This window comes from Mustelus asterias, chromosome 5, assembly GCF_964213995.1.
Source record: "Mustelus asterias chromosome 5, sMusAst1.hap1.1, whole genome shotgun sequence".
In the NCBI taxonomy this organism is placed as follows: Eukaryota; Metazoa; Chordata; class Chondrichthyes; order Carcharhiniformes; family Triakidae; genus Mustelus; species Mustelus asterias.
The window spans coordinates 14,502,793-14,517,917 of NC_135805.1; the positions used below are offsets into that span (position 1 = coordinate 14,502,793).

At 44.0% G+C, this 15,125-nt stretch overlaps 1 protein-coding gene across 2 annotated transcripts in view; it reads left to right on the plus strand.

Moving 5' to 3' along the window:
- The window catches only part of lin9 (lin-9 DREAM MuvB core complex component), a 133,054-nt gene that overhangs the window by 27,291 nt on the left and 90,638 nt on the right, over positions 1-15,125 (plus strand). The window lies entirely within an intron of this gene.

The following is a 15,125-nucleotide window of genomic DNA, read 5'->3' on the forward strand; positions in this document are numbered from 1 at the left end:
AGCCAATCAACCTAACCCGCACATCTTTGGACTGTGGGAGGAAACCGGAGCACCCGGAGGAAACCCATGCAGACACGAGGAGAATGTGCAAACTCCACACAGACAGTGACCCAAGCCGGGAATCGAACCCAGTCCCTGGAGCTGTGAAGCAGCAGTGCTAACCACTGTGCTACCGTGCCGCCAGAGTGGTGAATCTGTGGAACACTTTGCCGCAGAAGGCTGTGGAGGCCAGGTCATTGAGTGTCTTGAAGACAGAGATAGATAGGTTCTTGATTAATAAGGGTTATGGGGAAAAGGCAGGAGAATGGGGATGAGAAAAATATCAGCCATGATTGAATGGCGGAGCAGACTCGATGGGCCAAGTGGCCTAATTCTGCTCTTGTGTCTTATGGTCTTATAAACCTTGGAGTTATCCCATGGGAATGTTAGTACCCGTGTGTGCATAGTGGAGGATGATGCTTGGGGGGGTATACTTGCTGAGAAAATCTAACCTAAAAGGTACAGAGTACTGCTGAGTTGTCCATAACTGTGACAAACAAGTACGTATGCCTCGTGTGCCCCATTTTCCACATCACTGAGTCTTATATTATTGTTGCTTAAAAATTTCACCTGATTGAATACATTCTTCTGTATGTAGGAGTATTACATACTAGTGAATATTTATCACGCTATTGCAGGATTTTGCAGTGTGTTTTCCAGCAGCAAAGGTGACTCACCCTTGGCCGGAGATTGGATCTTCCAATCCCGCTGATGTCTGTGGCGTTTTATGTGGTTTGCCCGTCCTGCCACCAGGGAACCCATCGTGGGGTGTCGCCATTGGCAGGACTGGAAAATCCCACCGGCAGGAGCAGCTGGAAAATCCCACCCTATGACTTTTTGGAAACAAATTTTTTAAAAATCCAATTTCAGAACCTGAACTGGCTGACTATCCGGTGAGTGGCTAAGAGAGACACAGCAGACTGAAAGGAGCCTGGTTTGATTTCATTTTAATTGGAATGGAAGTCAGAATGCTGTCATTTTCTGTGTGATCTGGGGGGAGAAAGATTGGCCAAAAAGAATGAACTTTCATGTAATGTCGGTCACAGCACCTCAGCCAATGAAGTGCATGAGTCCTGTGGCAAAATGCATCTATAGCTGTCAGTTGAGTATAGCTTCTGGTGGGGCTCTGATCTCCCCTTCTCTCAGTCGCTGCCTCACTTTGCCCTGCACTCAGATAATGGTGCCTTGATGGGCAGCACATTCCTGTGGGATTATATCCCAATAAAGGGAGGGATGGTGGTAGGGAAGCTAATTGGATGGTTTAATTCCTGGTCTGGATATAGTTCTAAATCAGGATGTGTGGGGCTTGGTAGTATCCCCATAGGCTTGCTGCCTTTCTCGGGTAGTAGAGATCGCAGGTAGTGTCAAAGAGGTTTGGTGGTTTGCTGCATCTTGCAGATGGTACATGCTGCTGCACTTTGCATCAGTGTTGGAGGGAGTGAATGTTTAAGGTGGTAGATGTGGCGCCAATCAAGCGGGTTGCTTTGTCATGGATGGTATCAAGCTTTTTGCGTGCTGTTTGTATCTGATAAGTGCAGAGTATTCCATCACTCCTGACTTGTGCCTTTGTGGTACATTTAAAAACTGCTTTAAAAGCTGATCACATGGTTTAATGGTGATGTCATTAGGTCGTTGCAGAGGCTGCTGTTTTAGTTTGTTTGTTTTCTGTACAGAGAAGAGCTCCTGGAATAAATCTGTTGTTTAAATCTACGTGTGCAAAGCACATTCTTTTCATTTTGTTTAAACCCATTACCCCAAAAATAGTTAGAACATTACAGCGTGTAGATGATGATTGAGCTTTGAAGAGTTGGGAAGTGAGTTGCTCTCCACAGACCTGCCCTTCTAGCTTATTTGTAATTATTTATTAGTTCTTATTTGGCTGGTCCAGTTCATTTTCTAGTCAATGATAATCCCGGGATGTTGATAGTGAGGGATTCAGCGATGGTAATGCTGTTGGTTTTAATGCTTGGATTTTCTCTTGTTGGAGATGGTCATTGTCTGGCACTTATGTGACATGAATGTTACTTGCCATTTATAAGCCGAAGCCTGGATATTGTCCAGGACTTTCTACGTTTGAACATGGACTGCTTCAGTATCTGAAGACCTGCAAATGATGCTGAACATTGTGCAAACTTCTGACCTTATGATGGAGGGAAGGTCATTGATGAAGCAGCTGAAGATGGTTGGGCCTGGGACACTAATCCTGAGGAACTCCTGCAGAGATGTCCTAAGGCTGAAATGATTGATCTCCAACCACAACCAGCTTCCTTTATGTCACCATTAAACCATGTGATCAGATTTTAAAGCAACCTGCAACCACTTAAATGTACAACAAAGGCACAAGTCAGGAGTGATGGAATACTCTGCACTGTGCGGCCAAATTCCCCTCCAATTCGATTTTCAAATTTGCTGATGACACCACCATAGTGGGTCAGATCTCAAACAATGATGAGACAGAGTACAGGAATGAGATAGAGAATCTGGTGAACTGGTGAACAATAAGATACAAAAGTCTGAGGTCAAGTACCAACCGACTCGAGAACAGCTCCTTCTCTGCTGCCATCAGACTTCTGAATGGACTTGCCTTGCATTAAGTTGATCTTTCTCTACACCCTAGCTATGACTGTAACACTACATTCTGCACTTTCTCGTTTCCTTCTCTATGAACAGTATGCTTTGTCTATATAGCGCGCAAGAAAGAATACTTTTCACTATGTGACAATAATAAATCAAATCAAGGTATGACTCCTACCAGTGAACTGTGGAGTAGCACAAGTGTAGGTCCCCTAGGGGAATCTAGAGCTAAACAACACAATTTAAAAATAGAGTCTCCTATTCAAGACAGAGATGAGGAGGAATTTATTTTCAGAGAGTTGTTAGTGTTTGGAATTCCCTTCCACAGAGAGCAGTGGAGACATTGATAAGTTAAATATACTTAAAGTTGGTAAGGCACCAGGACAGGATGAGATGCGTTAGTTGAGTGACTGGAAACAGACTGATGGTGAGCGGTTGTTTTTCCGACTGAAGGAAGGTTTATAGTTGAGTTCCCCAAGGATGTGTGTTAGGTACCCTGCTCTTCTTGATGTATGTTGAAGACTTTAGTGTACAGGGCACAGATTTAAAATTTACAGATGATACAAACCTTGTATGTATTATGAATGACGAGGATGGTATAGAACGTCAAAAGGACCAGGTTGATGAAATGGGCAGACAAGTGGAGATTAAATATGATGCAGAACAGTGAAGTGCTTCACTTTGGCAGAAAGGTCACAGCCAATATAAAATAAAGGGCAGAATTTTAAACCGGTTCAGGAATAGGAGGGACCTGGGTGTATATGTGCATTAAATCAGTGAAGGTGGCAGGACAGTGTGAGAGCACCATTTTAAAAAGCATGCAGTACTTTTGGCTTTATTAATAGGGGCATAAAGCAAAGGAAGTCGTATTAAACTTGTATAAACTCTAGTTTAACCACAGCTGGAGTATTGTATTCAATTCTGGGCACCATTCTCAAGGAAAGATGTGAATGCATTTGAAAGGATGCAGAACAGCTCCACGAGAATAGTTCCAGGAATGAGGAATTTCAGTTATGTTGAAAGATTGGTGTCGTTGGCTCTCTTCTCCGGGATCAGGAGATTTAATGGAAGGCTTCAAAATCATGAGGAGTCTGACAGAGTAGAAAGGGAAAAATTGTTCCCATTAATGGAAATATCGAGAATCGGAGGACACAGATTTTTGGCAAAAGACCGAATGGTGACTTGAGGAACATTTTTAAATGTAGTGAGTGTTTAGGATCCAGATGATGAAGAAAAGCTCAATTGATGCATTCAGGAGGGAATTAGATCATTATCTGAAAAGGAAGAATTTGCAGGGCTATGGGGAAATAGCAGTAAAGTGGCTCTGGGTGGCTCCTTCATAATGCGCAGGCACTCTGGGCTGAAAGGCCGCCTCCTGTGCTGTAACCACTCCATGATTGTATCATTTTATAATAGGTTAAGGACTTTGCATTTCTGTAATGCCTTTCACAACCTCTGGTCACTCCCAAGCGTTTTGTAACCAGTGAAGTAGTTTCAAAATGTAGTCACTGCAATATTTGTAAACTCCTATCTGAGATCTCTACCTGGTACAGGTATGATAGTCATCTTCTTGAAGCAAAGACGGGCAGCGTGCCTTAATGACTTCTGCCTGGTAGCTCTGACATCTATCATTATGAAGTGCTTTGAAAGGTTAATCATGGCACGAATCAATTCCAGCCTCCTGGGCTACCTGGATCCACTACAGTTTACCTACTGCCGCAACAGGTCCACAGCAGACGCCATTTCTCTGGCCCTGCGCTCAACCCTGGAACACCTAGATAACAAGGCACCTATGTCAGAGTCCTATTAACTACAGCTCAGCCTTTAAAACCATTATTCCCACAAAACTCATCTCCAAACTCTATAGCTTAGGCTCTGCTCCTCCCTCTGCAATTGGATCGTTGACTTCCTAACCCATAGACTGTGATCAATAAGGATGGGAAACCTACTCCACAATTATCCTCAACACCGGTGCCCCACAAGGCTGTGTCCTCAGCCCCTTACTATATTCCTTATACACACATGACTGTAGCCAAATTCCCCTCCAACGTTTTGATTTTCAAGTTTGCTGATGACACCACCGTAGTAGGCCAGATCTCAAACAATGGTGAGATGGTGTGGAGATGCTGACATTAGACTGGAATAGACACATCTGATGAAGGGGCAGCGCTCCGAAAGCTCGGGCCACCAAATAAACCTGTTGGACTTTAACCTGGTGTTGTGAGATTTCTTACTATGATGAGATGGAGCACAGAAAAGGGAAAGAGAACTGGTGCGACAACAGTAATCTCTCCCTTTAATGTCATTAAAATGGAGGAGATAGACTTCAGGAAACATAGTGGAGGACATACCCCTGTCTACGTCAATGGTGATGAAGTGGAAAATGGTCAAGAGCTTCAAGTTTCTAGATGTTCAGATCACCAACTACCTGTCCTGGTCCCTCCACGCCGACGCTTTGGTTAAGGAAGCCCACCAACGCCTTTACTTTCTCAGAAGGCTAAGGAAACTCGGCTAGTCCGCAACGACTCTTACCAATTTTTACAAATGCACCATGGAATGCATCCTAATTGATGTATCATAGCTTAGTCCAAGAGTGCAAGAAACTACAAAGGGTTGTGAACGTAGTCCAGTCAATCGTGCAAACCAGCTTTCCATCCATTGACTCCATCTATGCTTCCCACTGCCTCGGAAAAGCAGCCAGCATAATCAAGGACCCCACGTACCCCGGATGTATACTTTCTTCCACCTTCTTCTGTCGGGAAAAAAATACAAAAGTCTGAGATCACGTACAAATCGACTCAAGAACAGCTTCTTCCCTGCTACCATCAGACTTTTGAATGGACCTATTAAGTTGATCTTTCTCTTCACCGTACCTGTCTATATTCTTCACTCCTTTCCTTCTCCCTATGTATTCTGGACGGTGTGTTTTGCCTCTGTAGCGTACAAAAACTTAACTTTTCACTGTATCCCAGTCCATGAGACAAAACAAATGTCCACCTTCACCCACAATCAAGCTCTTAATTTCATTTTCTGGTATGGACATTGTTGCATTTCTGGATCATCCCATCTGTCCTTGAGAAGGGGGACATTTTAAGTCAGTCGCTACCCCAGTGTAAACACAGCAGACTTGCTAAACTTACCCCAAAATGACACAACTCAAATATCATGGCCTCTAAATTTACCTGTTTTAGTTTTTTATCCTTTGTAGTAGTAATCAGGACCTTCAACAACACTACTTTCAAATGTAACGAAGAATCGTTGATAAATAGTCTTGTTGTCAACGATCCTCTTGGAAAGAGTGATCCCAACATGCTAGAATTTCAGATTGAGCAAGAGAAGGCAAAGTGCCATACTAGATTTTTGGGGCATAGAGAATTATACAAGCCTGAAGAAAGTGTTGGCCCAAGTAAACTGGGCACAAATAATTGAGAGCGGGACAGTTGAGGAACAATGGTGGATGTTCAGGGAGAGATTGAATACCTCTCAATTAAAACATGTTCCTGAGAGGAAGAGGAATTGTAGAAGAAAGAAAAACATTCCATGGCTAGATAAGTCAACAGAGGATATAAAGGCAAAAACTAGGGACACCAAACTGCAAAAGCTTGTGGCAAACTGGAGGATTGGGAGAACTTCAAGGTTCAGCAAAAGGCTTTTAAAAATAGAAAAGAGCTAAGATGAACTACGAAAGGAAACTAGCAGAAAACACAGATACCGAAAGCTTCTACAAGTATGTAAAGAGGAAGAGAACAGCTAAAGTAAATGTTGGCCCTTTAGAGAACGATACTGGTGAGGTATTAATGGGGAACACAGATGGCAGAGGAACTAAACCAATATTCTGCCTCTGTCTTCACATTAGAAAATAACGAAGATTTTCCAAAAACTGTAGTTAATGCAAAGCAACTTGGTGCAATAATCATCACTAGAGAGAAGGTATTGAATAAACTAATGGGCTTAAGGGTAGGTAAGTCTCCTGGACCTGATGGCCTGCACCGCCGGGTGTTAAAGGAGGTGGCAGCAGAGATAGCGGATCCATTGATTGTGATGTTTAAAATTCCCTGGATTCTGGTAAGGTCCCAGTGGATTGGAAACACGCTAATGTGATTTCCCCTATTCAAAAAGGGAGAGAGGCAAAAAGTAGGAAACTATAGGCCAGTTAGCTTGACCTCTGTGTTGGGGAAGTTGCTGGAATCAATCATTGGAGAGATGAATGAGCATTTGGAAAGACAAAGCTCAATCCATTGTCAGCATGGTTTTATGAAGGGAAAGTCATGCTTGACAAAGTTGCTTGAGTTCTTTGAGTACATAACCAGCAAGGTGGATAGTGGAGAGCCTATGGATGTGGTATATCTAGATTTCCAGAAGGTGTTTGACAAGGTGCCGCATAAAAGATTGATCCAAAAGGTGGGATCGCAGGGGATAGGGGGTAGAGTACTGGATTGGATTGAGGATTGGCTGACTGACGGAAAATAGATGGTTGGGATAAACGGGGTCCTTCTCTGACTGGCAAAATGTAACTAGCTGGGTGCCACAGGGGTCAGTCCTCGGACTTCAACTGTTAATCTATATAAGTTATCTGCAAGCAGGGACAGAGTGTAACATAGCAAGATTTGCGGATAATACTGAAATAGATGGGAAGGTAGGCTATAAAGATTCTACAGATAGTTATAGATAGGTTAGGAGAAAGGGCCACAATTTGGCAGGTGGATTTTAATGTGGATAAGTGTGAGGTTATCCATTAGAAAAAAAAAACCGGGCGGCGGAGGTCCCTGCTGGAGGTCCCTCTACGGAGGGATCTCCCCCAATTACGTTGGGGACCTGGGGGTGGAGGGTGATGCATGCAGCAGTTCCGCACAACCGTAGGATTCGCTGGTTCACGGGCTCCGAAGACTGCCCTTTCTGTGGCCTTGTGGAGTCCGTGGACCATGTCTATGTTGTGTGTCTTAGGCTGCACTCCCTTTATGTTTTCCTAAAGAACCTTTTATTGATGTTTTGTTTGCACTTCAGTCCCACGCTCCTGATCTACGGACACCCGGTGCGGAGAGGGGTGGGTCGGGATGGCGACCTCCTCGTGAACCTTCTCCTGGGCCTGGCGAAACGCGCCATTTACTGGTCCAGGCAGCGGGCGATCGAGGGGGCCGTCCATCCTGACTGTCTGCCCCTCTACCGTGGCTACGTTCGCGGCCGGGTGTCCCTGGAGAGGGAGCATGCAGTGTCCACGGGCGTGGTTGACGCCTTCCGCGCCCGCTGGGCACCGCAGGGGTTGGGGTGCGTTATCGACCCTAATACTCACATTTTAATTTGATGTTCTTAAGTTTCCTTTGTACTTTGATTTCTGTTTGGGCTGTTCCCCCTCCTTTTTGGGGAGCTGCCCCTTTTACTTTGTCCTGACTTAATCTGAGTTTGTTTATTTGGTTTGACCTAAAAAGAGGGCAGAAAAAATAGAAAAGCAAATTGTTACCGAAATTCAAGATTCAAAATGCATCCATGCAGAGGGATTTGGGTGTCTATATTCATGAATCGTAGAAAGTCGGTATACAGGTGTAGCACATAATAAAAAGGGCAAATGGGATGTTGGCATTTATTGCAAAAAGACTGGGGTTTACGAGTAGAGAAGTGTTGTTGCAATTGTATAGGGTTTTGGTGAGACCACATCTGGAGTATTGTGTCCAGTTTTGGTCTCCTTATTTGAGAAAGGATGTGGTGGCATTGGAGGCAGTTCAGAGGAGGTTCACCAGATTGATTCCGGAGATGATGGGGTTGAGGTGTGAGGAGAGATTAAACAGTTTGGCCTTGTACTCGCTGGAGTTGAGAAGGATAAGAGGGGAGGATTGAGGTATATAAAATTTTAAAAGGGATTGATAAAGTAAATGTATTCCAAATGTTTCCTCTTCTGGGGCGATCTAGAACAAGAGGCCACAGGTATAGGTTGATAGGTGGTAGATTTAAAACTGAGATGAGAAGGAACTACTCACAGAGGGTGGTAAATTTGTGGAACTCACTGCCCCATAGTGCGATGGAGTCTGATTCATTGAATGGTTTCAAGAGGGAGATAGACATATTCCTAATAAAAAAGGGAAAGAGAGAGATGGGGAGGTGGATTTGAGAGCAGGGAGAGATCAGCCATGATCCGATTGAATGGCGGAGCAGGCTCGAAGGGCTGAATTTCCTACTTCTGTTCCTTATTCCTATGTAATCCTGTGCCAGTGTATAATTGAGATGTCAGTTCCTGTGAAATGTAGGATTTTGAAATTTAGCTAACTGTTGAGGGAATTGATCAAGTTTCAGAGCAGAGGGGAAGAGGTCAGCACTGAATGGATAGAGATTGGTACAGCCCAAAGTCATATGATAGTCTGCTCGCTGAGTGTGGTAAGATTTTCGATCTGAGAACTATAATGTTAGCTTACCTATCAGTCTAGCAACCCAACATAAAATCACTATTATTCACATTGAAATATATTTTACTGTTTAATGTTCATTCCAGGTAGAATTGGTATTGGCCATGGTTCAGTTAGTTCCACACTTCCTCTGAATCAAAAGATTGTTGTGGTCAAATCCCCCTGCAGAGGCTTGAGCAGGAAATCCAGGCTGAGGTTTCTATACAGTGAATTGGGTGAGGCCATGACAACTGATATGGTGCAGGCTGCAGTTGTGTTGAATGAGTATTATGGTGCATTTAATCTGGAAAGGGAACTAGAAGCTGTTGCTGAGTTAAATTGTGCAATTATCCACAAGTGTCAGCGCAGTGGCTGTGTAATTACATTCTGCACCCTCTCCTTTCCTTCTCCTCTATGTACTCTATGAACAGTGTGCTTTGTCTGTAAGCATGCAAGAAACAATACTTTTCACTGCATCCCAATACATGTGACGACAAATCAAATTGAGGGTAAATAGTTTTTCAGCTGGATAAAATGCATCCAGGGATCCTCCAGGATTCAAGGAAGGAATTTAGTAATACTAGCCCAATTCTTCCAGGAATAATTAGAGTTTTGGGGACAGGTGAAAGGCAGATACTTGTTTTTTTAAAGGTAGCAAAAGTGATCCGTGAAACAGAAGATCAATGACTTTGACAACTGATGATGTGGGTGAAGTTATGAAAACCTTTTGAAGATTATAGCCTGACAATGGAGAAAGGAGAGCACTCGCTGACTTCTCTAAAAGCCTCACTGAAAGATCTAGCGATGTTAGTGGTGAGAGTTTCACCTCTTGGTTACTGTGAAATGGATTGTAATGTTCTTCAATGGGGAACCCCAGTGTGGAGCTGTCGCGATGTCATCAAGATGTCCAAGCAGCCAATCCCATGAAAGAAACCTCTCAGACAACCAATCAGGAAATGAAAAGCACTGAAATCAAATCACTTTAAAAAAAAACCTTTCTATAAAGAAAATTAAAGACTGGACTATACACTTGAAGTTAAATATACTGAAAGTTATTTTTTTAATCTAGTAACTATTCATAAAGGAGGCATTTAGAACACTCCACATTCATAATGATTTTTTCAGGGCCAAATCGATTGGTAACTGTTGTCACTGATTGCTGGATCTGGGGAAGGCTGTGATTGGAGCCAGGGTTTGCAGCACAGCCGAGCCTATAGCAACTTCAGGATTCCTGCGTTAATCTCTGCTCGCGGTAAATTCTGAAGCCGCAGTCAGTTTCAGAGGGGCTAATGATGGCGAATGCTGACGGTTCACCATTTTAGAACCCCGGCAAAATCCAGGCCAAGATCGTGGAGCCGCTGGATATAAATAAAACTAGAGTCAATGAATTCACAAAGTGAAAACATTGATCAGTCAGCTGGACCGACAATGAGGACAAAGCAGTAATTTGCTGGATTTCCATTTCAGTAAGGCAGTTCCTCAGGAAAACCTGATTCTGAAAACAAAGACAGTGGGAATGAGTGGAATTATTTACAGCAGGTACATAATTGGTTGACCTATCCAACCCAGCCACTTCTTCAAAAAGGCTGCTGAGGCTGGAGGGCAGTTAAAAGTTTCAAAACTGAGCTTGTTAGATTTTTACTAGGTAAGGATTACAGAACCTAGATGGAGTTAAGACGCAGATCAACCAGGATTGGAATAGACCCGAAGAGCTAAGTGTCCTCCTTCTTCTCCTCTTCCCACTTATGACATGACACAGGGTTAGGATAGTGACTTGGGGAGGGAAAGAGAGAAGAATGTTCATGGTTGGCACAGCACTGCTTCCTCACAACACCAGGGACCCGGGTTCAATTCCCAGCTTGGATCACTGTCCGTGCGGAGTCTGCACATTCTCCCCGTGTCTGCGTGGGTTTCCTCCGGGTGCTGCGGTTTCCTCCCACAGTCCAAAGATGTGCAGGTTAAGTGGATTGGCCATGCTAAATTGCCCCTCGGTGTCAGGAGGATTAGCAGGGTAAATATGTGGGGTTATGAGGATAGAGCCTGGGTGGGATTGTTGTTGGTGCAGGCTCGATGGGCCGAATGGCCTCCATCTGCACTGTAGGATTCTATGAAATGAGTATCAAAAGGTGTCTTTCCCGGCTCCCAGGTGCCTCTTACCTTCACTGTGGAAGACATTGCAAATATCCCTAAGTTATCACATGGGCTGGTTTCAAATAACGTGGTAGAACTTAAAAACCCCAACCACAAGGGAGGGAGTATTAAACTCCAGGTGCCAGGACAGGTCGCCAGGACCTGATGAACTGCATGCTAGGGTTTTAACGGAAGTGTCTGCAGAGATAGTGGACCCATTGGTTGAAATTGTTCCTAATTCGCTAAATTCCGGGAGGGTGCCAGAAGATTGAAAAACAACCAATGTGATGCACTTGTTCAAGGAGAAGGCAGGGAACTATAGGCCAGTTAGCTTAACATCTATTATTGATAAGATGCTGGAGTCAACAATCCGAGGAACTAGCTCATCTTTTAGGAAAGCTGAATATAATCAAACCTCGTCAACATGGTTTCATGAAAGGTAAATCATGTTTGACAAATTTGTTCGAATTATTTGAGGGTGTAATAGAGAGAACCTGGTGTTGTGAGACTTCTTATAGAGAGAATAGACAGAGGGGAACCTGTCGACGCAGTGTATTTAAATTTCCAAAAGGCATTTGAAAAGGTGCCACATAAGAGGCCGGTCATAAAGTAAAAGCCCAGGGAACTGGAGGAAATGTGTTGGCATGGATTGAAAACTGGTTGTCCGATAGGAAAAAAAAGAGTTGCAATAAATGGATCCTTTTCAGAATGGAAAGCTGTAACTAGTGGAGTACTGCAGGAATCAGTTCTTGGCTCGCAATTCATATTTACATTGATGACCTGGAGGAAGGAATAGAATGTAAGGTTGCCAAATTTACTGATGATACAAAGATAGGTGGAAAGGTAGGTTGCGATGAGGATACTGTGATTCTGCAATGGGATGTAGATAGGTTTTCACCCAATCTATGTTAAGCTGATCTTTCTCTTCACTCTATCTGTAACTGTAACACTATATTTTGCACCCAAGCCTTTCCTCCTCCCCTGTGTACTTTATGAACGGTATGTTTTGCCTGGATAGCGTGCAAGAAACAACACTTTTCACTGTTTCCCGGTAAATGTGACAATCGAATCAACCTGGCAAATGGAGTTTAATGTGGGAAAGCGTGAGCTCATGCACTTTGATAGGAGGAATCAAAAGGCAGATTATTATCTAAATGGAGAGAGAGACTGCAGGTGAGTGAAGTACAGAGGGATCTAGGTATTCGGTTTAGGAAACCTGGTTAGCATGGATGAGTTGGGCCAAAGGGCCTGCTCCCGTGCTGTGTATCTCTATGACTCTATGGGATGTTCTAGTGCATGAATCACAGAAAGCTAGCAAACGGGTCCAACAGGTAGTTGAGGCAAACAGCATTTAAAAATAGGGAGGGTCTGTTGCAATTGTGCAGGGTGTTGGTGAGGCCTGGAATACTGCAAATAGTTTTGATCCACTTACCTCAAGGATATAGTAACATTGGAGGCAGAACAAAGGAGATTCACAGGCTAATTCCTGGGATGAGAGGCTTGTCCTTTCGAGAGAGACTAAATAATCTGGGTCTGTATTCCTTGGAGTTTAGGAGAGTGAGGGGTGACCTTATTCAAACAGATAAGATCCTGAGGGGGTTTGACAGGGAAGATGTGAGATGTTTTCACTAGTCTCAAAAAAGGGAAGATAGCTACAAGACAGAGGGCCGGTCGTTTAAAACTGAGGTATAGAGATGTCTTCTCACAGAGTGGTGAATCTCTGGAATGGATCATTAAGTATTTAAAGTGGAGGTGGATAAATATTTGATAGATTGAGGAATAGAGGGCTATAGGGAAATAGAACAAAGAGCAGAACAGGCACAGAACCCTCCTCGCTATCTGCAGCTCCCCCAATCTGTGTCACAGAAAATGGCACAGAAAAGGAGTTGAGGCCGGCATAGATTGTCCATGAGCATATTGAATGGTGGGGCTGGATGAAGGGCCCTCCCTCCTGCTTCTTTTTCTTGTATTCTTGTGATTTGTTTTGATTTATTATTGTCACATGTATTAACATTGTGAAAAATATTGTTTCTTGCACGCTATACAGACGAAACATACCATTTATAGAGAAGGAAAGGAGAGAATGCAAAATGTAGTGTTACAATCCTAGCTAGGGTGTAGAGAAAGAACTTAATGCAAGGTAAGTCCATTCAAAAGTCTGACGGCAGCAGGGAAGAAGCTGTTCTTGAGTCGGTTGGTACGTGAACTCAGAATTTTGTATCTTTTTTCTGAAGGAAGAAGGTGGAAGAGAGAATGTCTGGGGTGCGTGGGGTCCTTAATTATGCTGGCTGCTTTGTCGAGGCAACGGGAAGTGTAGACAGAGTCAATGGATGGGAGACTGGGTTGCATGATGGATTGGGCTACATTTACGACTTTTTGTAGTTCCTTGCAGTCTTGGGCAGAGCAGGAGCCATACCAAGCTGTGATACATCCGGAAAGGATGCTTTCTATGGTGCATCTATAAAAGTTGGTGAGAGTCGTAGCTGACATGCCAAATTTCCTTCGTCTTCTGAGAAAGTAGAGGCATTGGTGGGCTTTCTTAACTGTAGTGTCGGCATGGGGGACCAGGACAAGTTGTTGGTGATCTGGACACCTAAAAACCTGAAGCCCTTGACAAAGAACAAAGAAAATTACAGCGCAGGAACAGGCCCTTCGGCCCTCCAAGCCTGCACCAGACATGCTGCCCGACTGAACTAAAACCCTCTACCCTTCCGAGGACCATATCCCTCTATTCCTATCCTATTCATGTATTTGTCAAGATGCCCCTTAAAAGTCACTACCGTACCCGCTTCCACTACCTCCCCCGGCAACGAGTTTCAGGCACCCACCACCCTCTGTGTTAAAAAAAAATCTGCCTCGTACATCTCCTTTAAACCTTGCCACTCGCACCTCAAACCTGTGCCCCCAATAATTGACTCTTCCACCCTGGAAAAAAACTTCTGACTATCCACTCTGTCCATGCCTCATAATCTTGTAGACTTCTATCAGGTCGCCCCCTCAACCTCCGTCATCCCAGTGAGAACAAACCAAGTTTCTCCCACCTCTCCTCATAGCTAATGCCCTCCATACCAGGCAACATCCTGGTGTAAATCTTTACTGTACCCTCTCTAAAGCCTCCACATCCTTCTGGTAGTGCGGCGACCAGAATTGAACACTATATTCCAAGTGCAGCCTAACTAAGGTTCTATGAAGCTGCAACGTGACTTGCCAATTTTTAAACTTAATGCCCCGACCGATGAAGGCAAGCATGTCGCATGCCTTCTTGACTGCCTTCTCCACCTACATTGCCACTTTCAGTGACCTGTGTACCTGTACACCCAGATCCTTAGCCTATCAATACTCTGAAGGGTTCTGCCATTTACTGTATATTTCCTATCTGTATTAGACCTTTCAAAATGCATTACCTCACATTTGTCTGGATTAAACTCCATCTGCCATCTCTCTGCCCGAGCCTCCAACCTATCTGTATCCTCTGATGGTCCTGATCACTATCCACAAATCCATTAACCTTTGTGTCGTCCGCAAACTTACTAATCAAACACATATATATATTACAAACAGCAAAGGTCCCAGCACTGATCCCTGAGGAACGCCACTTGTCACAGCCCTCCATTCAGAAACACATCCTTCCACTGCTACCCTCTGTCTTCTTTGACTGAGCCAGTTTTGTATCCATCTTGCCGGCTCACCTCTGATCCCATGCTTCACCTTCTGCACCAGTCTGCCATGAGGGACCTTGTCAAAGGCCTTACTGAAGTCCATGTAGACAACATCCACAGCCCTACCCTCATCGGTCATCTTCGTCACTTCCTCAAAAAACTCGATCAAGTTCGTGAGACATGACCTCCCCTTCACAAAACCATGTTGCCTCTCACTAATACGTCCACTTATTTCCAAGTGGGAATAAATCCTGTCTCGAAGAATCCTCTCCAATAATTTCCCTACCACTGATGTAAGGCTCACTGGCCTGTAATTACCTGGATTATTCTTGCTACCTTTCTTAAACAA